This window comes from Macaca mulatta, chromosome 5 (genome assembly GCF_049350105.2).
Source record: "Macaca mulatta isolate MMU2019108-1 chromosome 5, T2T-MMU8v2.0, whole genome shotgun sequence".
NCBI lineage: Eukaryota > Metazoa > Chordata > Mammalia > Primates > Cercopithecidae > Macaca > Macaca mulatta.
Genome location: NC_133410.1, coordinates 129,639,837 through 129,665,948, shown reverse-complemented (window position 1 = coordinate 129,665,948; position 26,112 = coordinate 129,639,837). Strand labels below are relative to the sequence as shown.

Sequence of the window (26,112 nt, the reverse complement as noted above, 5' to 3'; positions counted from 1 at the left end):
TTATATTATGTATTCCTTGATTTTTTTTTTATGTTCCCAAACTGTCCTTAATTCATTGTGAAGCATTGCACCTGCTTCTTCTTCATATACAGGTCATGCCTAGGCAACATCTATTCTTGTCTCTTTTTCCTTTTGTCTCCTCTTGCTTCATTTTAGCTGCTAGCTAATGTGCTAGAAATGTGATAAAGGTAACATTTAGATCCTTTGAAATTATTATAATAATACACTGTAGTAAAATTTCAGAATCAGAGTCTGTCAGGTTGGGTGTAGGGGAAATTTTTAATTAGGTGGGACTTTCTGTGCCTCTCATCCTAGGAACCATAGAAGAAGTTTCCTTTTCTACTTCTATTGAAGACCAATCCTGCTTCCCAGTATCCATGTCCCACCCAGCAGTAAAACAGAATCTTTTATAACCTAATCTTTGACTAATATGAAGATTCTGCCGGTCACTTTTATTAGAATATGACTTTTGAGTTACTCTTCAGAATGACTTTCATCTAGTCTGTCTTATCTGTATGTATTTATGATTGTAGTAGTTATCCATTGCTATGTAACAAATTTATCCCAAATTTTAACAACTTAAAATAACAAACATGCATTATGATTTTATACAATTTGTAAGGATCAGGAATTTAGGAGCAACTTACTGAGCGGTTCTGGGGTTCTGGTTCAAGTACTTTCATGAGGTTGCCGTCAAGTGGTCAGCCAGGGAAAACTTGATTGAAGTCTCTGAAGACTTGATTAGGGCTGGAGATTCTGTGTCCAGGGTCTCTCACATGGCAGGAGGCTTCAGTTCTTTACCACATGGGCTCTCCTGGGGTTGCTCAGGACTTGACAGCCTGCTTCTCCCAGAAAGGGTGATGAAAAAGAGTGAGAGCAAAAGTGAGTGAGAGAGAGAGAGAAAGAGAGAAAAGGGGGGAGCTGCAACTGTTTATAACCTAATCTTGGAAATAACATTCCATAGCATCACTTCTATTGAATACTATTAGTCACACAGGCCAACCTTGGCACAGTGTGCAGGAAAGGACTACACGATGGTCTGGATACCAGGAGTTGAGACATCCTAGGGGTTGAGACATCCATCTTCAAGCTACAACAGTGATCAGTGGGGAGAATTTGCTTTATGTATGGATGGAATAAGGTTAGAGTAAATGGAAAAGGCAAGCACTTGATACAGAATCAGAAGGAATGCAGAACCCAACCCGGTTTGGATAATATTAAGAAAGGCAGTTTCAAGTAGTAGAAAGAGCATGAACTTTGTTGTCTAAAGGACTTGAAGTAGATCCCTGGCTCTGACTTTTGCTGGCTAAGCAAGTTACTTAACTCATTCATTCAACCCGTAGCTATGGAGCATCTGCTATGTGCCAGGCCCAATGCCGAGCACTGGAGATACTATGACTGAAGAGATGATCTAACTCTTGCCTTCATAGCAGTAAAAATAACCTTTAAAACTGCTCTTCTTCATGAGTTGATTGTAATAATGCTTACTTCATTGGATTTTTGTGAAGTCTACGTTAAATGAGATAACATATGCAAAACACTTAGCTTCTACACACCTGGGGATGCTCTGGGTTTCATTCCAGTTCACTCCAAGAAAGTGAGTATCTCAGTAAAACAGCATACCATCTTTGGTTTCACAGGGCACGTGAGTATAGGTTATATTTACACTATAGGTGTATTTACAGCATACCATCTTTGGTTTCACAGGGCACGTGGGTATAGGTTATATTTACACTATACCGTTGTCTATTAAGTGTGCAGTAGCATTATGTCTAAAAAATATACATACCTTTACAGAATACTTTGTGGCTAAAATGTGTTAATGATTATCTGAGCCTTTAGTGAGTTAGAATCTTTTTGCTGGTGAAGTGTCTTACCCTGATGTTGATGGCTGCTGATTGATCAGGGTGGTGGTTGCTGAAGGCTGGGGTGGCTGTGGTAATTTCTTAAATAAGACAACAATGAAGTTTGTGGCATCAATTGACTCTTCCTTTCACAAAAGGTTTCTATGTAGCATGCTTTGCTTTTTGATGGCATTTTATCCACAGTAGAACTTCTTTAAAAATTGGAGTCAGTCTTCTCAAACCCTGCTCTTGCTTTATCAGATAAGTTTATGTCATATTTGAAATTCTTTGCTGTCGTTTCAACAATGTTGACAGCATCTTCACCAGGAGTAGATTCCATCTAAGGAAACTACGTTCTTTGTTCATCTGTAAGGAGCAACTCCTCATATATATATAAGTTTTATCTTGAGATTACAGCAATTTAGTCACATCTTCAGGCCCCACATCTAAGTCTAGTTAGTTCTCTTGGTATTTCCATCACATCTGCAGTTACCTCTCCTGAAGTTTTGAACACCTCAAAGTCATCCATGAGGGTTGGAATCGACTTCTAAACTTCTGTTCATATTGACATTTTGCTCTTATCTAATGAATCACACATGTTCTTAATGGCATTTAGAATGTTGATCCTTTCCAGAAGTTTTTCAATTTACTTTGCTCAGATCTATCAGAGGAATCACTATGACAGCGATAGCATTATGAAGTGTTTCAAAAATAATATTTGAAAGTTGAAATTTATCCTTGATCTATGGGCTGCAGGATGGATGTTGTGTTAGCAGGAATTAAAACATTCATCTCCTTGAACACTCCATCAGAGCTCTTGGGTGATCAGGTGCCTTGTCAATGGCAGTATTATTTTGAAAGGAATTTCTCAAATGAGCAGTAGTTTTCAGCAGTGGGCTTAAAGTATTCAGTAGACCATGCAGTAAACAGATGACAGTGCCATCATCCCGACTTGGTTATTCCCTTGATAAAACACAGGCAGAGTAGATTTAGCACAATTCTTAAGGGCCTTAGGATTTTCTGAATGGTAAGTGAGCATTGCCTTCAACATAAAGTCACCCGCAGCATTAGACTCTAATGAGACAGTCAAGCTGTCCTTTGAAGCTTTAAAGCCAGGTGTCAACTTCTCCTCTCTCGCCATGAAAATTCTAGATGGTATCTTCTTCCAATAGAACTATTTCATGTACATTGAAAATCTGTTGTTTAGTGTAGCCAGTTTTCTTAATTATCAATATCTTAGCTGGATCTTCTGGATAACTTGCTGCAGCTTCTCCATCAGCTCTTGCTGCTTCACCTTGAACTTTTGTGTTACAGAGATGGCTTCTTTCCTTAGACCTCATAATTCTGCTAGCATCCAACCTTTCTTCTGCAGCTTCCTTATCTCTCAGCCTTCACAGAATTGAATAGAATTAGGGCGTTGCTCTGGTCTGGGCTTTGACTGAAGAGAGTGTTGTGGTTGGTTTGATCTTCTATCCAGACCACTCAAACTTTCTCCATATCAGCAATAAGATTGTTTCACTTTCCTTATCATTTGTGTGTTCACTGGAGTAGCACTTTTGATTTCTTTCAAGAACTTTTCCACTGAATTTGTAACTTGGCTGTTTGGCCCAAGTGGCTTAGCTTTCAGTCTGTCTCAGCTTTTGATATGCCTTCCTCATAAGCTTAGTCATTTCTAACTTTTGATTTAAAGTGAAAGACATGACTGTTTCTTTCACTTGAATGCTTAGAGGCCATTTTAGGGTTATTAATTGACCTAATTTCAGTATTGTTGTGTCTCAGGGAATAGGGAGGCCTGAGGAGAGAGGGAGAGATGGGGGAAGGGGCACTGGTAGAGCAGTCAGAACACACACACTATCAGTTAAGCTTGCCACTATATAGGTGTGGTTTATGGTGGCCCCCTAAACAACTACAATAGTAACACCAAAGACCCCAGATCACAGGTTATCCTAACAGACACAATAATAATAATAATAAGGTTAGAAATATTACAAAAAGTAACAGAGACATGAAGTAATCACATGGTGTTGGAGAAATGGCTCTAAGAAACTAGCTCGATGTAGGGTTGCCACAATCCTTTAATTTGTAATATCTGCAATGTCTATGAAGCACGATAAAGCAAAGTGCAGTAAAACAAAGTACGCCTGTAAGTGCTGATATAGTAAGCTGAAATTTTCATTATCACCACCCCTTGCCAGGTTTGTAGTTTTTGTCTTTATAATATTATCTGTATATGAACAAAATAAAATCTGTTTTATTTCTTATAAAGCTTTCCCAGAGTATCTAGTATAATTCTGTGCATGTAGAAGACTTCTCAGTAATTATTCACCACTCAAGAGACAATCTGCTGTGTGGAGTGACTGAATCCAGTGAGCCTGCCCCACAGTGGCCACAGCGGCCTATGCACCCTGCTCCTGAGCTCCTCCGTGGTCAGGTGCATGGGAAGCATCCTCTTAGGCCACTTGAGTACTATTTACTGTGGATGACATTGTGCTTACTGTGTTCTGTGGCCACTCTCCTCTTTGGAAAGATAAGGACTTTATAGACACAAGAAATGCCCTGTGGGGAAGAAGTGTTACTGTACCGTGTGCTGAGATCTTTATTAGATGTAGTAACTTGGTGACCCTAGGGATAGGATTAAAATCATTATGCTTATATGTTTGTACCAAACCACTTTTCAGCTTTTTTAAAGAAGAAAGTTTTGTGCAGGTTGATTCTTTCTTTCTTTTCTTTTCTTCTTCTTTTTTTTTTAAGGCAGGATCTCATTCTGTTGACCAGCATGCAGTGGCCTGATCATGGCTCATTGCAGCCTCCATCTCTGGGTTCAAGGAATCCTCCCAAGTAGCTGGGACCACAGGCATGTGCCAGCATGCCTGTTTACTTTTTAAAATTTATTGTAGAGATGGGGTCTTGCATTGTTGCCCAGGCTGGCCTTGAACTCCTGTGCTTAAGTGATCCCCCTGCCTTGGCCTCGCAAAGTGCTGGGATTACAGGCATGAGCCACCATGCCTGGCCTATAGAGCACCATTTATGTGCTCATTTATAGTGGTCTTGTGGAGGACATTGGCATTAAATTAAATTAATTAATTAACTTATCTTGAGACAGAGTATCCCTCTGTTGCCCAGGCTGGAGTGATACAATGGCACAATCTCTGCTCACTGCGACCTCCGCCTCCTGGGTTCAAGCTATTCTCCTGCCTCAGCCTCCCAATTACAGGTGTACACCTGTAATTACAGGGATTACAGGTGTACACCATCATGCCTGGCTAATTTTTATATTTCTAGTAGAGACAGGATTTCACCAGCTACGTTGACCAGGCTGGTCTCAAACTCCTGATCTCAAGTGATCTGCCTGCCTCAGCTTCCTAAAGTGCTGGGATTATAGGTGTGAGCCACCATGCCTAGCTGACTGATTATTTCTTATAGAAATCCTCTGAATTCTGCCTGCTCTCAGATGTTTTTGCAGAATGGGTAATGCTGGATATTGGAAAGTCGTGTCCCTAGAAATCATAGCCTTATAGGACTCATATTCTTTCCGTATTTTAGTGACCTAACAAAGCCTACCTCTGTAACATTAACCAAAAGAAGGCTAGAGGGCTGAAGAATGTTTATTCCCTCGTTGATTTGGGGCTTTTGGTTGTAACAGGATTGGTGATAGTGAAAGTGCGAAGTAGAATTGAAAATAGAAATTCCGTGAAGTTGTCCTGGGGGAAAAGTGGCAAATCTTACATTTCATATTTAGATTAAATTATAGTGTTTCATTTAAAAATTTTAAAATTTAAAGCATTTTAAAAATAGTTAATTTGAAAAATTCCCAAGACTCCTAGAATTGAAATCCAAAATACTTAATATTATGATGACACTTAGATAAACTATTTATTTACATTGTCATCTCTATCACTAGACTGAATTTCTCAAGAACGGCGTTTGTGTCAGTTATGTTTATTTCCTAGTGTTCATTGCATCTAGTGGGGGTTCAGTAAGTGCTTGTTGAACTGGCCTCCTTTGGCAGCTCTTCTGCCTCTTTCCTGATGTGGTACACCTAGTTGAATGTACCTTGTCACTTGGGAAAAGGCTTACATCTGTTTCCTTTAAAACAACGGAAAGCAAATGCTTCCACTTGAACTCTGGCCTGCAGTATATGTGCCTGTGAGTATTTGGTCTGGCAAAGTGTCACATTTTTACTCTGTGAGTGCTGAGTATCTACTTGTATGTGTGTACACATTTCAGTCTACTGCTAAGTAGTTTTATCTTAGCCAGACTGCTGTGCAGCCAACAGCACCTCATCGTTAATGTCAAAAGTCTTTTTACAGATATAACCACAGACAAGCAGAGCCTTTAATTCAGATACTCTGTTGATTAACAACCAGAGAGTTCAGTCTGGACTCACTCAGAAAACTAGGATATAGAATAATGAAATAGCTAAGCCTACTGAGAAAAGAAGTATTTACTATGAAGTGGTAGGGTGCTTTCAAACTATACCTAACAAATGTAATAACGAAAGATTAGTATTTGTGAATTAATCAATATTGCACTAAATATACTGAAACTGTGCTATATCATTACAAAATTTAAGAGATACGGTAGAAATTAAAAAGAAGAATCTTAAGAATGTTAGTCACTAGAAAATATAATGAAACATTTGTTATATACGGAGCCAAGCTACATAAAAGCTCACTTATCAGAGGAGGAAATTAAACTAACAACTGTGTACGTGTGTGTGTGGGTGTGTGTGGTGTGTATTTTTGAAGTGTTAAAACTAAAATCTAGACACTCAGAATAAGCACATATACTGCTTTTTGCCAGGCAAGATTTTTGGTGTATGAACATAAAGAAGGAAATGACTTTGTTTCTGTGTTTCAAAATTGGATATATGTTTTATGGTAAGTTTTGAATTATTTTTTAATGGTTGGCATTAAGGAAGTCAATAAACAAATTACAGAGTGAAGTAAATGTAATGGATACAACACAAAACAGTAGAATTAGCCACATGTAAGTCTTTATCAATGGAAGTTGAGTAGTCTAGGGAAATTTCTATTCAAAGAAAACTGTACTACATCCAGTGCCTGAATAGACTGTCATAAAAGGTTCAGCTACTGTTGAGCAATACAAAGTAAAATGTGAAGTTCTGCATTCTGTCACTGAATTCACTACTCAAAAGAAGGTGTAAAAATTATCTTGTACTTTATATACTGTACTCAGTGTAATTTGTGTAACAAAGTTATACTGTATTAAGCCAAGGATATTTCACTCTGATAATTTTGAGAAGTCTACTATGTCACAAAATCTAGGAAAATGTTACCTTAAACCCTAATCTAATCATCCTTGATTGAGTCTTAGTCACCATAGAAATCTCACATGATTTAAAAAAGGCAAGAATAGGGAGAGATTTGTTAAAGGATACAAAATTACAGCAAGATAGGAGGAATAAGTTCTATCTTTTTCACTGGGGTCCCCAACCCCTGTGCCATAGACCCATACCTGGCTGCACAGCTGGAGGTGAGCCATGGGTGACCGAGAATTACTTCCTGAGTTCTGCCTCCTGTCCGAGCAGCAGTGGCATTAGATTCTCATAGTGATGGCAGTGGAGGGCTGTCTGGAATGGCTACTGCCATCATGCCAGCCACTGCAGGGAGGGTATAGGGAGGAGGCACAGTCCCCTACAGCCTGCTGCCCTAGGGGCCACCATGATGTGGCCGGGCTGGGTCGCCTGCCAGGCCCATTGTGGTCAGAGTTGTGACCTACGATGGACAGAGGGGCCCCATGTTGTGGACCTGGATTGGGCAGAGAGGGGCCCTGAGACGAAGCTGGGCCTGGAGTGGTGCCATGCTTGCCCATGGGGTGACGGGGCTGGGCCTGGGTCACGTAGCTGGGGCCACACTTTTTGGGCCTGAGGTGGGAAATGGGAGCAGTACCTGCTTTGAGGACCCGGCCAGCCAGGCAGCTACTGCACCCACCCCGCCGAGGTTGCTGGGTTCCTATGCCTTGGGAGGAGGCTCTGCATGGGGCTGTCCAGGGCCATGTCCATGGAGTCCACCTCGCATTGGGGTGACTGCCAAGCCTGACATTTCCAATGGGTGGGCCTAGGGCCTGTGATCCACTCCCAGAGGAGCCCCTCCCCAGGCAGGGCCCTGAGCCAAATGAGGGGGAGCCCCAGGCTGTCCCTGAGCACAGGGACAATGGGGGGAGTTTGTGGCAATGTCACTTCTACCCCAAATGCTGGCCCTGGCCCAGTGAGAACCTGGAGCCCTGCCCCCAGGTGTGAGGGGGCACAGTTGGGATTGCATGCTCCATGGAGCCAGTGGGAGCCAGGATCAGGTAGCAGCCGCACCCTCCCAGATGCAGCTGCAGACACCCAAGTTGGTGCTGTGGACCCAGGCCTCCCTATGCTGCTTGCAGGCTCTGAAGTGCCCGCTCCTGTTGCCTGGCTTCTCCCAGCTGTGAGCACCTGCTCTGATCCCAGAGCAATGTGGGGCTGAGCCCAGGTGCTGTCACAGCCCGGCTGGGGGTGCATACACTTGGGGCAGTGCTGACACACAAGTTGCCTGCTGCCTTGGCCTCCCTCCAGACTTTGGGCACCAATGAGTGTGGGGGGGTTGGAAACTGATGCGGAGCTGAAGGCAGCTCAGTGTGGCCTGCAGGTGCCCCTTGGCACAAGCACCTGGGCTTCATGGAGGGTGGCAGGAGGCAGATAGGCTCCTGGACGAAAGGGGGCAGGTCCTCGGTGAGGCCCCACCTTCAGGCTAGGGAGTGCCTGAAGGCTGGGGGCCAGGCTGACGGTCCAGTCGACCAGAATGGGAACTTGTGGTGCCTTTTCTGGGCCTGCCCATGACTGTCAGTGGACCAATGAGTGCACACTTCCTCCCCTCCGAGGCCCATAAAAGCCTCAGACTCAGCCAGAGCAGAGCAGATGATGGAATGACCAGCTGCACAGAGGAGCTACTGTCCCTGCTGAGAACTGAATGCTTGTTGTGATGACTTGCCTAGCACAGAGGAGTTACTTTCTCTGCTAGCAGCTGAATGGATGCTCATTGGTATACCCTGCCTGTGGAAAGAAAACCTGCAGGTTTCCTCTGAGCTGTGCTGTTGCTCAATGAAGTTCCTCTTCATCTTGCTCACCTTCTACTTGTTTGTATACCTCATTTTTCCTGGTCACAGGACAAGAATTGAGGAGCCGCCGAATGGCGAGGCTAAAAGAGCTGTATCACAAACAAGACTGAGACCTGCTCCTTGCTTGCCACATTGCCAGTGAAGAGAAGGAGAGAAGAGCTGCAGCCTTTCAGGGAGCCCAGACCTGGGAGCGCCCCAAGCCAGGGCTGTGACTCCTTCTTTGGGGCGCTGCAGTTCCTGGTGTCTCCAAGCTTCTCGATGCCACTGTGTTCCCTGGTGTCAGCTGTGGAAGCTGCTTGCAGTGTGCCTAGCCCAGCTGCAGCCTTGCAGAGAGCTGGCACCTGTGCTGGCACCTGGAGCTGCCCACCATTCTGCTGCCCACCCTTCTGCGGCAGCTGGCATATCTGTGAACTAGCCAAATCCCACGCTCACTCTCACACCCCTTGCCACTCCATGCAGTCTCCTTTGGCAGGTGTGGAATCCAGGCCATTAGTGTGAGCTGAACACAGCCTGCCAGGTCGAGTGGGCAGAATGAGCTCAGTGGGCCGAAGCAGTGGGCAAAGGCACGATTGGCCACAGAGGTTTCCAGCCAGAAAAGCAACACCCCAAAGATCCCATAATAATAGGAATGCAAAACCTGTTGTAAACCGCACATGCCAGGGATCTAGGTTGTGCTTTCCTTATCAGAATCTAACTAATGCCTGATGATCTGAGGTGGAACAGTTTTATCCTAAAACCATCCCCCACCCAATCCCTGTCCATGGAAAAATTGTCTTCTACAAAACCTGTTCCTGGTGCCAAAAGGTTGGGGACTGCTATTCTATACCATTGTAGGATGACTATAGTTAACAATAATATATAGTTTCAGATAGCTAGAAGGAAGATATTGAATGTTCCCAACACAAAGAAATGATACATGTTTGAGATGATGGATATGCTAATTATCTTGATCTGATCACTATACATGATATGTATTGTAACATCACTATGTACCCCATGAATATGTATAATTATGTGTCAGGATAAATAAATAATAAATCTTATTCCCTGAAAAAAGACAGCTTGAGGGAAGGAAAAAGGAAGATTACTAGCAGAGTTGCAGGCTATTGTCTATGGTACTTTACTGCATGAGGAAGGCACAGAGGCTGAGTGGAAGAGGGGTTGTAAAGTTTGAGTATGGGCTTTCCTTTCACGTGGAGCTTTGTTTAACAGAAGTCTAGAAAATAATTATATGAATCATTATCATGGTTAGTTTATGTCAAAACTATACATACTGTCTTATTATACTTAATTAAATGGGTAATCATTTGACAAGTGTGTCTGTGATTTCTTAAGCTGCTACTTAATGGTCATATTATTTAATTCACCTCAGTGGACAGAGATTAAAACAGAGTCATTTTCTGGTTTCTTTTCCTGTGGTTAATTAAGTCCTTTGAGATGGTGGTTTACACATATTAGTTTTGCAGACAGTAGACAGGAACAAAAAGGGGCATAGTCATTCTTGCTGAGAATTAACCCTACACTTCTCCAAGCAGTAGAATGTAAACTCAACTAGGCTTTTGAGAACTTTCTCTCAGTGACTTAATTAATTCCATGCCCATTTCTGTACTTTGGAATATAGTATGCATCTATGTGGCCTGCTTTTTTTTTTTTTTTTTTTTTTTTTTTTGAGACAGAATCTCGCTCTGTCGCCCAGGCTGGAGTACAGGGGCCGGATCTCGGCTCACTGCAAGCTCCGCCTCCCGGGGTTCACGCCATTCTCCTGCCTCAGCCTCCTGAGTAGCTGGGAGTACAGGTGCCCGCCACCTCTCCCAGCTAGTTTTTTTGTGTTTTTTAGTAGAGAGGGGGTTTCACCATGTTAGCCAGGATGGTCTTGATCTCCTGACCTCGTGATCCGCCCATCTCGGCCTCCCAAAGGTGGCTTGTGTTTTACTTTATCAAATGTAAAATGTTCATTATCAAACATTTATATTTTTATATAAAACTTTGTAAGTATAACCTGCTTTGTTTCAGATATTTCACATGCAACATGACATTGGTTGGAATAATGTTATGTTGTATGTAGAAGTGTAAGTTGTATGTAAAATATTAATATCACAATCCTTTGAAATACTTTGCACCTTGCTATTGAATAAAGTTGATGATTTTTAATTCTGTTGACATCACCTAGAACCCATAGGGAAACGCTATGATAATGTTTTACTTCTAGAAAGTCAGTCAATAAGTAAAAACAAAACAGAACAAACATAAAAAAAACTTTTATTATCCATGCTTATGAAATGAGATTTCAAATGGAGTCATTTTGATGCATCATACAAATTTATCAAATTATTGAAATTTTGCATCATCAGGCATCTCAGAGATTAAATATATCCTTCAGGAAACCTAGCCTTATAACAGTATCACTAGCCTCATAACAATCAGATAGTTGTAGTAACCAGTCCCTTTTGACTTCGTGTTGGATTGAAAGTCAGGCATGGCAATTCCTGAGCATGTTGGTGGTAGATTGGTGGAGATGGTGCTGGAAGTTACCTCCAGAGCATGGTGAATTTGATAGGAAGGTGGGTAGAATAGCCTCAGAACATCTGATTTTCACTCTACATAAATTTTGTGGCACATAGCTGTTTATATTTGGTTTATTAATAATAATGATAAAAATAGTCAATGTGACTAATAGTAATTAGCACTATGCTTAACACTTTAGATATATTGTCTTATTTAATTCTAACAATCCCCCCTAAAGTAGTAGTAATATTCCCATTTTGCTGATGAAAAAACTGAACCCAAGTATATAGAGCTTGAAAGTGGTGGAACAGAGCTTTTCACCCTAGCCAGTCAAACACGCAGTTTTGGTATCTAGATTCCCTCAGTTACAGAGAGATGATAAGCATAATAGTCAGTTTTTATCTAGAAGATTCAGATGAATACTTGTACATTTTACAACAATGATACATATATGTTTTAAGTACATTTTAAATATATGAGTTGTGGTGATGTTTACAATTGATCTAACACCAAAGCTAATAAAGTAACTGTAAGACTTACAGGAGAAATCATGGGTTACAAGTCATTTGGAATTGAGGGCACTTTCAGTGCTTAAGAGGATGTTTCTATAGAAAAATACAAGTATCCTGTTTTATACTTGATCTTAGCAAAAAGACCAAGAAGAGATGTAATAGTCTTTGTTAACATTTGGAAATATATTAAAATTAAAAAGATATTATAAAACATATATTTTTCTCATTTTTGGAATATTAGGAAAGATGATAATAAACAATACTTATATATTCCTGAACTTCTGACATCAACATTCACACTGCCTTACAAATGCACACTTTCTCATTCTTTTTTTCCTAGAATAGAGAAATATGCCCTCCTCTTTCTTAAGAACAAATCTGTTTCTCTTTCTGATGAACACTTGCCTTGTAGGTTGTCCCTTCTCTCCATTTGATCTTTATCCTCTCCTTCCTTCAATTGTCTATAAGCTGTGTCTTAATTTTCTTACCTCTAGCGTACTCTGCCACCCACACTAACCTGGTTTCTGCTTCCCTCTGGCCTTCTGTTTGTTCTTTCTCAGGTTGCTAGTTCTGTCCTTGTCATGAAGCCACTTGATGCTTTTCAGACTTCCTTTTGTTAGACTCCAAGGCAACATTAGGTGTTGTGGACAGCTACCTCCATCTTTCAACTCATCCTTTGTTGGCTTCCCTGAAACCACTTTTTTTCTTTCACCTTCATAGCTTATATTCTTTTACCCAGCTACTCAATGTACGAGTTCCTTTCCTTTTGTATTAGTCCATTTTCATGCTGCTGATAAAGACGTACCAGAGACTGGGTAGAAAAAGAAGTTTAGTTGACTTACAGTTCCACATGGCTGGGGAGGCCTCACAATCATGGTGGAAGGCAAGGAGGAGCAAGTCACATCCTACATGGATGGCGGCAGGCAAAGAGAGAGCTTGTGCAGGGAAACCCCCATTTTTCAAACCATCAAATCTTGTGAGACTTAGTCACTATCACAAGAACAGCACTGGAAAGACCTGTCCCTATGAGTTACCTCCCACAATATGTGGGAATTCAAGATGAGATTTGGGTGGGGGCACAACCAAACCATATCACCTTTATTCTACAACTTTCAAATATGTGTGTACGTGCATGCGCACAGGCGCGTGCACACACACACACACACACACACACACACACACATATTTTCCCTTTGCAAGGTTTCTCCTATTTGAACTCTAGACTATGTCAGTTTTCTATTATATACTTCAATAGCACCGTGTTGCTCTTTGTCTTCACATTCATCAAGTTATTTTTATTTCTTTGGTGGTTGATTAATGGCTATTTCCACTCTTTAGGAATACTGTAAACTCTTTAGGAATAGGTACTGTATTTTATTTCATTATGTTATACTTAGTCCTAAGTGCTTCACCTTATGTGCTCAAGTCCTAAGAGCTCATAAGTGCTCAACAATTTTTCATATGATTTATCTTTATCAGAACTATTTTCAAATTAGTTATGTGAAAACAATCATAGAATTAAAAATTGTTGACATTGAAGGATTATGTGCAGGTGAGTCAGGAAGAAGAACTGGGAGAGCACATGTGTAATTCTGGTTCATGTTTAAAGGCATGAGAGCCAGGAGAAATGATGGTGTAGTTTCAGTCCAAAGGCAGGCAGACTTGAGACACAGAAATACCTGAATTTGAGTCTGAGGGCATGAAAAGCCAAATTCCTTGCTTAATAATAGTTGAAATTCTCTTGCTTGGAGGAGGGTCAGCCTTTTTGTTTTATTCAGGCCTTCTACTGATTGGATAAGGCCCACCTACACTTATTAGGGTAATCTGCTTTACTTAGGCTACTGATATAAATGTTGATTTCATCTAAAAACAACTTCACAGAAACATGCAGAATAATATTTGACCAAGTATCTGGACACTCCATGTCCTAGTCCAGTTGATACATTGTCTTAGTCTGTTCAGGCTGCTGTAACAAAAATAGAATGTGTTGGGTAGCTTATAAACTACAGAAATTTATTCCTCACAGTTCTGGAGGTTGGGAAATCCAAGATCAAGGTGTCCGCTGTTTCAGTTGTCTGATGAGGGCCTGCTTCCTGTTTCATAGGCAGCTGTCTTTTTGCTGTAACCTCATGTGGGGGAAGAGAACAAGGGAGCTCTCTAGGGCACTAATCCCATTCATGATTGATCCATCCTCATGACCTAATCACATCCCAAAGACCCCACTTCTAAATGCCATTACATGGGAAATTAGATTTCAACATAGGAATTTGGGGGCAAACAAATATTCAGCACATATAAAATTAACCATCACATTGATCAAATGAACATTTCTCACAGGCTGCTTTCAACTAGTTTTTTTCAAATGTGCAATCCATAGGCCATGTTTAATCTATGCCTGACTTTTCAGTCCCTCCAGATGTTGAAGCTACTTTTTAGTCTGATCGTTTATAACTTTCCTGTAATAACCAAGCTAGATTTGTTGCTTTTTATAGCATAAATCTACTTTTCTTAGTGCTTTGACCTTGCTAATGTTGTTTTCCCTATTTTAATGAGCCCATTCCCTACTAATATTATATTGTCTAGAACTTATCTAGTTTTCACATATTCAGAGTGAGTTTCAAACTTCAGCGTGAAACTACCTTGAAAAATTCTGTAACCACCATTCTCTGTACAACCATCTTGCCCCTTTTTACACTTTGTAGCCCCCTCTTTGGGGATATGTTCCAAGATCCCCAGTGAATGCCTGAAACTGGATAGTACCAAGTCTGATTGTAATTACTGGGAACACATTTCTGTTCCTGTCTTCTATCCACAAATTTAATGCCTTTTTCATCTTAACTAAGTGCTTATCACGAACCATGGCTATAATTTTTGCAGTTTGAGGTGCAACAGCAAGACTAGTATAGATTTCTTTTTCCTTCCTCAAAGTGTTATGGTAGAAGATTCATTTTTAGCATAGATGTTGTCAATCTCAGCATATTATTATTATTATTATTTTCTTTCCTCATTAGGTCAAGAGCTTTCACCTTTTCACTTAAAGGAAGCATTTTACAACTTCTTTTGGGACTATCCGAGTTGTTAGCATCACTACTCTGCATTTTGGGGCTATTACGAAGTAGAATAAGGGTTACATGAACACAAACACTGTGACAGGTGGCAGTTGGTCTGATAACTGAGAAGGCTCCCAAGTGACTAATGAATGGGTAGCATCTACAGCATGGATACACTGAACAAAGGGAGGACTCCTGTCCCAGGTGGGATGAAGCAGGGCAGCATTAGATTTTATCACACTGCTCAGAATGACACCCAGTTTAAAACTCATGAATTGTTTATTTCTGGAATTTGTCATTGAATATTTTTGGACCACTGTTGACCAAGGTTAACTGAAATAGCAGAAAGCGAAAGTGCAGATAAGAAGGGGACTACTGTACTGTTACTTAACCTGTTTGTTCTGTTTCCCCTGAGGGCATATAAAGTCCAGGGGGAAGGACCAGCCTTATATGTGTGGGTATTCAATACTCTGCACATTATATGATGTAGTAAATGTGTTGAATAAACTTTCAGCTATCTAATACGTTTCTGGTATGTCAAATGGGGGTATGCTTGGCGTAATGCTGGTTCTCTTTCCAGGGAGCATAGTTGCTTGTCTAATCTTTTTTTAAGATTTGGATGAAACCCTCTCACCCTCTCAACTGTTGACCAACTTTTGACTTCTTAAGAATTTGTTGAGAATAGGAAATTTATTCTACAACCCCATTGTAGCTCATTCTACTTTCTGAATGACATTCTTGCCTTTACTGTGTTACTACTTCAAAAGGAAATGACATTTTTTTTTTCTCATATTTGATTCAATTCAGCAGATACTTTGTTGATAACCTTCAGTGAGCAAAGTGTCAAATCAGGTACTGAGGTGACACAAAGGTCAATATGATATAGTGCCTGCCCTCAGCAGGCTTACAAGCTCATGGGGAAGTGAGGAGGCCAGGGAGAAGAGAGGTTTGTGTTTAGCTAATTCTCATGCAATACAGCATAAATGAATATTTGGAGAATAGTTTATATATAATTTGTGATAAAGTTTGGCTGTGTTCCCATCCAACTCTCATCTTGAATCGTAGTTCTCATAATCCTCATGCGTCATCGGAGGGATCAGGTAGAGATAATTGAATCATGGGGACAGTTTCCCTACCTTGTTCTCATGACAGTGATTTAGTTCTCACGTGATCTGATGGTTTTATAAGGGGCTTCCTCATTTATTGGGCACTGATTATCTCCCCTTCCCCCAGAAGAGGTGCCTTCTGCCATGATTGTAAGTTTGCTGAGGCCTCCCCAGCCATGCAGAACTGTGAGTTAATTAAACCTCTTTCCTTTATAAATATCCTAGTCTCAGGTATTTCTTCATAGCAGTGGGAGAACGGACTAATAGAATTTGGGTGTATAATCCCTTCTCCATGGAGCTTCCAACCCAGTTGGGGATTCAGCTAAATAAATACAGATGAACATGGAAGACTCTGATAGGACCAGCACAGATGGTTAGGAAGCATGTATGGGGGGGTCTGTTCCTCAGACCTGCTTATATAATAATTTAGTTGGCACTCTCTTTTCTGATGTGATATGGACCAATTCATATTAAGTTAATAAAAGTTGGCCCCAGTATGGCATCATAGACTTGATACTTCAAACATTTTATTTTACCTTAAGTTTTATAAATCTATCTTTATTTGCCAATGTACTGATTTATGATCAAAGCTTTCTTGGTTCTAAGTATAGGTTCTCTCATTAGCATTTGCTGTCATATTTTTTCATAACCACTCAATATCCAGTTTTACTCTTTTTAAAGTAGTATAAGTAGACTCTTGCAAAGCAACCTAAGTTCAGAGTCCTTCTAGAGTTGTGATTTTCCCCTATCTTTTATAATTGTTTTGACTCATATAATTTGACCGTTTCTCTTATAGACTTATCTTTAAGACTTTTCAACACATTCAATTGATTTTCTTAGAAACAATTGAATTTTTCTTACTCAGCTGTCTTTATTTAAAATGTAGTTAAATTATATGATTACATATATTTAACTTGTCCTCAGTGTTTTGAACAGGTGTAGGAATGAATGTTTTGAATAGGTGTAGAAACAGGTGTGGGACTGTTGGAAGCATGCCTGACAGTCAGGTGGTAGGAACAGAATGTGTGGGCAAATAAGAAGACAGCAGCTTACTAATTGACAAGACTTCGCGTGGGGCATCATTCAGTAGATTTTGTGATATGCAGAGTGTCAGTTAAGTTTAAGACCCAATTAAGGGGAGGTCAGTTAAAAGCGCTTCTGATGTAAATAAAGCAAATTTGCAATAAGAACATGTCTGCCCTCTAATCATTTGTATATAAAATGGCTGCCCTCTCCTCCGCAGCACTATCTGATTCAACACTTTCATGGTTTGTCAATATTGATAACTTATTTTTAAATAAAAGAGGTGGAGTGTATATATTTTTCTTTCAAAAGCCACTGCTACCCAAGCTCACATCACAAGAAAAAGTAGCGACTTCTTCTGTTTATGTTCTTTTCTGTTGATTCTTTTCTCCATGATATCAGATTTGTGTCATGAGATGGTTCAGACATTACTATCTCTGCTTGAGCCCCTCAGGGAAAAATATGTGTATACATACACACTTATGTTAGTAATTTGTGATTGATATTCTTTGCTTATAGATTTGATTTTTTTTGTTTAGCATAGTATTCTGTTTTTAGGAATCATATTAAACTGTTTCCTCACTGTATGACTGATTATAAGTTATGACTAGCAAACAACATTTTATTTGCAGTTCTTTGAAACTTCATTTTTCTTATAGGACCTGATTAATGTAACTCTGAACATGAAATCAGTATATCCTGCCCTGTTCTTTGTTTTAAATACATCTGTCATTTTCTGCCTCACATTATTTTCCTTGATTTCAAGTCACTTGCTTCTTATTTTCAAATAAAAAAATTTTTAAGAATATTATTTTGCTTTAGTCAATTTTTGCTCAGAAGACTGCTCCAATGAACAACCCTAAACTCTTAGTGGTTTATAGCTGCAGAGGTTTATTTCTTGCTGATAAAAGTATAGGCTGCCAGAGGCTATGACTCTGTCCACAGCTTGGCTCCACATGGCATCTGAAGATACAACCCTTATCAGGGACATGTGTTTTCCTGGCAGAGGGGAAAGACAGCAGTGGCCAAAATGTGATGATTTTTAAATCTTTCACTTGGACGCAGTTCACTTTGCTTCTGTTCACATTTCATCAGTCAATGCAAGTCACCCGGCCAAACTCATAATACCCACACCCCAAAGGTAACTTTCTGTGTCATGTGGCAAGTTGGGAAAGTCCTCTTACTGCGAGAAGAGTGAATAAACAGGAATCCTATGGTCTATTACATTTATGTCTTATTTCAAAGACTTTTGGTTTTATTGTTGGATTATAGGTACATTTTGTGAATTTTAGTGTGGAAGTGATTTTTTTTCTTGATGTTTGTCAGCTTTGTAGGCTGAGCGCTATAGACATACTGATACACAGATTAAGGCTGATTCAGGAGTTTAGTAAAGAAGCTTTATGTGAGAGGATATTAAATATGAAATCTTTACTGTTTCATTCTGTTTTCTTTTTTTGCACCTTCGTCACTTGTCTTTTACTTCTATTGATTATTGGATAGCAGTTCAGAGACTTTTTTTTCCCTCTACACTGCTATAAATTGTTCATTTGTAAGCCCTTGCATTGTTTTGAAGATAATTCCCTTTTCTGTGGATTACCCATTAGTCATGTTAGCTGGATAGTGTGGATTTTCACAATTTACTACCTTTTCAATACGATGAATTGTGCCTTTGTCAATTTCACAATCATGGTTTTTCTTACAGTGTCCACGTGTAGATAGCAGCCTGCCAACAAGTAAACAAAAACTGAGTTAAGCGACATACAGATACAGCTGAAATACCAAATTACCCGTGGCCTCTCCTGGAGTTGTATTTATTTGCACACAGTGGGGACTAGTATTTCCTTGTGAAACAAGAGACTTTTACTGTTTTGAAATAGCAGAACTGAACCTCAGATGTATAAATTCATTAGGATAGATTTATGCTAGTGAGGCATGGCACTTGAGAAGAGACAAAGGGCAAATTATCAGAGAAAGTTGAGGTATACACATAATGCCGGATGTGGAAGGGTCATAGGGAATTTGAAAATTAGATTTATCTCCTAGATATCTAGGAGTAAATGTTTCTGTGTAGTGATAGAAGCAGAAATAATTAGACTGGAACGCATCTTGAGTTCATTTGGTCCTAACCATTACCACAATACAGAAGTAGTCACATTGATAAAATCTTATCAAAGCATGGCTTATGTTACTCTATGTAATTTTGGAGAATGGGCCTCTCAACCTTACAAGGTTGTGTATTCCAGCTTTTCATAGGAATCCTAGTTAGGTATTTCTCTTAATTCCATACCATGTTTTGTTTTAGTAGGGTGAGGTCTGAGAGGGAAAGCAGTAATCAGATCAACCTGTGTATGTACTTTTCCTTTTAAATTCATTAACTAGACTCCCCAAAGATGAGTTTATTTCACTTGCGATTGAGTCTAGCTCTAGAAAGGATGAGATTATAAAGTCCAACTCCATCGTTTTACAGATAAAATAAGAGTTCTGATGATAAGAGGCTTCCCCAAGGTGACAGAGCCTCAGAGTGGCCAAGCCAAAGCCAGAAGATAGTCTTAAGTGTTCTTCCTGTTATATGCCACATATAAGGAACTACTCTAAGAATATATTAATATCAGATGTAGCTAGGTAGTGGAATGTAAGCTTCTCCTGTACTGGAGACTGAGACCACAAAGTAAACTATGTTTTGAGCCCAGTGCTTGACCAAAAAAGAATAATTTTGTAAGTCACTGAAGTAAAGAGAAAGAATAAAAAATTATATGAGGCCAAATTCCCTTCAGCACTTAAATGCATTGGCTTATTTTAGACTCATTTGGAAAATATTTTATCTAGTGAAGTTAAAATTATAGTTGCATAATTTCATAATTAATTCTACTTAATTCCTGACCTGATTATTCTAGTTCTCATGATGCTAGTCCTGGCCTCAGGTTCTAGATTGGCTCTAGAATTTACTGTTTGTGAGATCTTTACACTTTATTTTTCATCTCTGAGCCTCAGTTTTCCCATACGTAAAATGCAGTTGTGTTGGAGGGTCTCCTTTGGAGAAGTTCCTGTTGGAGACAGACCTTGATGCTAACCATTTCCTATCTGCCAGGTGTACTTTACATATTCTGTGTTAATTAATCCTCAAAACAATTCTTTAAAGTAGATACTATTGAACCCACTTTATAAATGAGGAAAGCTAGACTAAGGGAAGTTAAGATAACCTTGCCTAAAGATCTGTATCTACTAAGTTATATACTAGGATACAAATTCAAGTCTCTCTTACTCCCAAGCCAGTATCTATCCAGTGTACTGGACATTTCCATCCATATCTCCAAGGGTTGCATGAAGGTAAGATGAGATAAAGTACATGAAAAACTAGAAACTGCAAAGTGCTATATAAATGAGGGATACTATTATTCCTTCTAAGTGTTCTTAGCCATGTAATTAGCAGAAATTTGCAGTAGAATCCATTCCAAAGCACTAATAAGTCTAGGGGCGTTGTATTTTCTATTTTACAATGAGGACATTGAGGGCCGTACTGATTCCTAATCGGGTTCCAAAGCCTACCATCTGGCTGGCTTCTCCAGTGCTTTCCCTCAGGCCTTGATATTAGCCGTTGGCATAGGAGCTGGGATTCTCTTACCCACGGATTGATTTTCTGTGATGGAACTTCCCACCCAGTGCGCTGAGATACCTTGGGAATCTAAGAATTAGGTTACTAGTGTGAGATGAGATACTGATGATAGTAGTTTTTTTCTTATAGTGTTGTTTAAGACCATTTACATAAAGTAAACCATTCAAAATTCATGACAGTTGAAATGTTATTTGAATATCACTGTATTTATATGACTGCTCTTCTAAACTTTCTGAATTTAGCAATGATTAATTTGATGCATAAGAAGTTTGGTGGTGCCCCTGCCTCCAGAGAATGCTCTGTAATGGCCATACCACATGGCACTACCTCTGACTTTTCTGCTGAAGCATCCTAGCCAGGTTATTGCTTTTTTTTCTGGATTTGCTTATCTTTATTACAAAAGTTTTTTTGAAAACCATGACAACTACCGTATTTGGAGAAGCTTTTGTGTGTGTGTTTGCCAGCAAATCTGAATTCCATATTATATGATGTTACCAAAATGACCAGTCTGAAACAATCTAAGCCACTGGTATTGTTTTTCAGGTTTGTTCAAAGAAACAAAATTCTACTCTCTTCTTTTCTTATCAGAATGCATTCGTTGTCCGAAGGAAGGGCTTTGTGAGTCAATTTTTCATCTAAAATAATTTTTTTTGGTTGGGGATTATGAATGACTGCTTTGTAGATTTGTTGAAGGATAGTAAATGATTGAATTGACTAATATTCCAGGGTGCCTTAGTGAAGGTCCACATGAAATTATATTTATATATACAGAGAAGAGATAGATTTAAAGCAAAAATTCAGTTAGTGTTTTGTTTCGATTCTGTAAGAAGAATCATTATTAAATACAGCAACATCTGTGAATGCTTCAGGGAAAACTTCATTACCTTGGACTCATCCTTGACCCTTCCTCTCTCACACTCCATATACAATCTATCAGGAAATGGCATCTGCTTTCCCTTCAAAGCATGCTCAGAATGATTACTTCCCACTGCCTCCACTACTCACTGCTACAGTCCTCTCGAGTCACCACTATCTATGACCTGGATTATTTTAATAGCCTCCCAGCTATAAATAAATGAAGGAAAAGTTGCGTAAGCTTATGTGTTGTTTTTCTTCTGGCACAACTATTTTACTACCTATTATTTAAAAAATATTGAGCAAGTATTATGAGATTAGCTTATACTTGATAATTCTTGTCCACTTGAGAAAATCATCTTTTGGGGAGGTAAGAGCAACACATATTAGAAATTCATTGATCACATGAATTAAGTGACAAAAAACACAGAAGTAAATGATGTGTCCAATTGAAGTTAAGGCAACTGACATAGAGAACTCCTAATTAAAAGTTCCTACATGAATTTAGTAGATTAGAGAAAGTTTCTCGAAGGAGGGTGAAAGTGAGCTGTGCCTCAGAGGACATGGAGGAGTTATAGCAAGGGGGCCAAGTGGCATTTTTGCAGTTGTACTAAGGTAGGAATTAGCTCTGTGTTTTCTGAGAAGTGTACTGGTTGGATGGAAGAAAAGGAGCAGGTACATTTGAAGAAGATTTGGGGATAAGAGAATGACATGAAAATTCAGATGATGGGAGTTCACTTGGTAAGGTGTTGGAGTTGTATCTGAGAATATGACTGGCCCTAAATGTTGAGAATCCTAATCTGGACCTAGAGATGGTGAAGGAGGTAGACCCAGTCAATATTGTTGTTAGGAAATCTTAAGTGGAGTTAAGAATGGGATTATGGAGAGCGTGATGGATGTAGTTAGGGTGTCCAGCTATCCTAGTTTGGCCAGGACTATCTCAGTTTTAGCACTGAATAATCCCTGTCCTTGGAAACCCCTCAATTGCAGGCAGACTTCATGGTTGGACACCTTAGGTATGGTTCAGACAAGTGATTGGTATCTGAGGTCCAAACCAGAGCAACACTTTAACATGTTAACAGGGGAAGAGAGCATGACAACAGGAGATCCAGGGCAGAGCATTTCAGAGCTCTGCTAGGCAGGCAGTGGAACTGGATTATATTTTGACTGAGAGCATTTTGGCCAAATGAAATGTAATCAAAAGCAGCATGGTAAAAGCAACTTTGTGTGATAGTTTGGTTGAAACAGACTTTGGAAACAAAATGAATATGTTAACCACTGGCATTCAAGTTTTTGTTAAATAGTAATGATAGTAGCTGTCATTCATGAATGCTTTCAGCTTGTAGGGCACCTGGCTAGACTTTGCAAATATTACCAAATTTAATCTTCACAGCCATCCTATGAGATAGGCACTACTATTGTCTCCGTCTTACAAATGAGGAAATTGGTGATTTGGGAGATTAGGCTGTTGGCTCAGTCCCATAGCTAGTCAATCTAGAGTGAGATTTTGAACCCTGAGCAGCCCAAAGCCCTGCTTTCTTTGGTCACCATGTAGTACTGCTTCCTGGTATCAAGGAACAGGATTCATTAATTATCCATTGTTATCTTTTACTATAAAAGTAATAAATAAAATAAATAAATTAATTCTAGAAAAATTATAAAATGTAGAGTAGCAGAAGATGACTATACAAAGTCCTCACAATTTCCTCCATTAGAAACAGCCCTGTTAACACCTTTGTTTACATATTTTTTTTCTTTTTGGGGCATATTGATTTACATACATTTTTAAAAATTAAAATGACATTTGATAAATGTTTTAAAACCAATTGTTAGAGATTTGGCTTTTTTTTTCAACTTATATTTTTGGGCCTTTAGGCTGTGGTGACTTTTTGATATTACAGTGTGCAGTAGAAGTGATTAGCCGAAAAACAACGTGCAAATAAAATAAAGCAAAATGAAATGAGACTAAAAAAAGACAAAAAATTCAAAACAATAGGCAGTAATACAAGAGATGAATAACAATTGTAAAACCATTCATTCTATAAATATGTTGTATTCAAATTATAATGCTCTGAAAGTCGATGGCTGGGGAATATTTGCTTTTCAGCAGGCCTTGATGTTGAACAAGTTTCTAAGTGTTTTTAATAAAATCACCTGGAGCCAGTGACTTGAATCACAAGCAGGATCTCGGCCCCTAGGCAGAGTCACAGGAAGGTGGCTAATCTTAAGTGTATATACAAGGAGTCCAGGAGGGACTGTGCTCAAGGGAATAACCTAAGACCAGAAACGATAGACGTAGTAAGGAGAATTAATCTCAGGATGAGAATATTAAACCAGTGATGATCAAATCTGAACCACAAGTTTACTGCTAGGCTAACAATAACGTGACAACAAGAAGCTGATACTGAGTCCCAGAGCATTGGGGCAACACTCTTGCCTTAGTTCATTTGTGTTGCTATAAAGGAATAGCTGACACTGGGTAATGTATAAAAAAATGAGTATTCGTCTCACAGTTCTGTAGGCTTGTACTGAAGTATGGTGCCAGCATCTGCTTCTGGTGATGGCTTCAGGCTCCTTCCACTCATGGTGGAAGGTAAAGTGAAACCAACATGTGTTGTAGTCGAAGAGGGGATAAGGAGGGTGCCAGACTCTTTCTAATAATCAGCTCTCTGGGGAGGTAATAGAGGAAGAACTCATTCATTACCCTGAGAATGGCACCAAGCCATGTATGAGAGGCTTGTCCCCATGACCCAAACACCTCCCATCAGGCCCCACCTCTAACATTGGGGATCATATTTCAACATGAGGTTTGTGGGCACAAACACCCAAAACAGGAAGCAACTCTAAATCCTTCCTGCCAAAGGGCAGGAGATTAGGCCTGGGATGAGCCTCCAGGTGGACAAAATGGCTCCAGAAATTAGGAATGTGGCAGGACTTGTCAATCTGAGGTGTGCAGGGAGGCGAACAACACCACGAAGAGTTGCAGGATTTGTAGGATGATTAAAAATTAGTGCAGTGTATGCAAGGAAGTGATTTGAGAGGATACTTCTTAATAGTATTGGGGTAGCAAATGAAAGGACAGAGACTGTTGGTCTGCACAGTGATTGGAATTATATGTACAGAGATATCCAGACATCCCCATTAAATAAATAGATTGAAGTAATACCTGTAACTATATTCCTCTTTATATCACATTTTTTTGGCAAACAGAGAAAAAACATGCAGCTGGTCCTGTGGAGCCTGTAATGCTGCCATTACTTTCATGAAATTAAAGTTTTAGCTGGTATATGAACGTTTTCTTTTATTACAGAGCCTCTAAACAGATGTGCCATATCCTATTATTACAGTTTAAGTTAATCGTATCGTGTTTTAAAATTAAAAATTATTATCTTTACTTGGTGCTATCAAAACCATCACAAAATTAATCACTAATATACTAGGATGACGGTTCAATTAACTTTCGTGAATTTTGATCAGATAAACACTAAGATTTATTATTGCATTCTGAAGTCTTTATTAGGTGAGTGAGTTACCCGAACAGTTAAAAACTCATCTAATAAAGACCTGGAAAATGCTGCTTTTGAGTTAAAGAGACCTCTTGGTGTCTGTATATTTTTTGCTTGTTTGTTTTTGTTGCACTAAGAGTGCCAATTGTATAGAAGTTAATTCAGTGATCTTAACTAGAAATAACCTTTTTAATGTTTTTGGATATATAAAATTTAAAAACTTCCAAGAGTGTTCAAATGTTATAGGAATGTCTATAAATTAAGTATAGCTCATGATTAGATTTGCTTCAGTGCTTTGAAATTTTGGATCAAGTCTTCTTTCCATAGTATTGGATGAATATGATCATAATTTCTGTCTCTTCCATGAAATTTTCTGATATATATTGTTTTAAAACTATAAAGTAGTCTATGCTTGTTATTCAAAAAAGTCCTCCCAAACTAAAACAATGTTGAATATGGCCCCTCTCCCATCCTCAAAATAGCTGTGTAAACAATTTGATGCATGTCTTTGCGATTTTTCATGAAGGTTCTAATTGTGTTTACATATATACATAAATATATACATGCATACACTCTCCTTCCTCCCCTCTCTCTTCTTCCTTCCCCTCTCACTTCTTCTCCTTTGTCTTCCTCCTCCTCCTTTTAAACATAAGTGCTGTGACATTGCGAAAGGAAAGAAGGCTTTGTTCTGTGCTCTGTGCTTTATTGAATTTCATTCATTGGTGGAGCTTATTTTCTTTGTCCTTTCCTGCCTTTGCCACTATGAAGGTTCAATAAATTCAGTCTCTGTTTTGCTTTTCTTTATATTCAGCAGCCTCACTAGGAACCCTCCCAGAACAAATCCTTAACTATGTAAAAGAGAGCAATTCTGGGTGCTTTCTCCTGGGGACAGCCTCAGTTCTGGCTTCCCTGGTGATTGGCCCAAGGCCCAGCGTGGTTTTTGTATCAGTTGATTCCAAGTGTGAAGTTTCTCTGGAGTTTCCTTGGAAAG

The 26,112-nt window shown here is 39.4% G+C and overlaps 1 protein-coding gene across 5 annotated transcripts in view; it reads left to right on the top strand.

The window, feature by feature from the left end:
* Positions 1 to 26,112, top strand: part of PRDM5 (PR/SET domain 5) — a 222,491-nt gene that overhangs the window by 78,139 nt on the left and 118,240 nt on the right. The gene's annotated exons all lie outside the window — the stretch shown is intronic.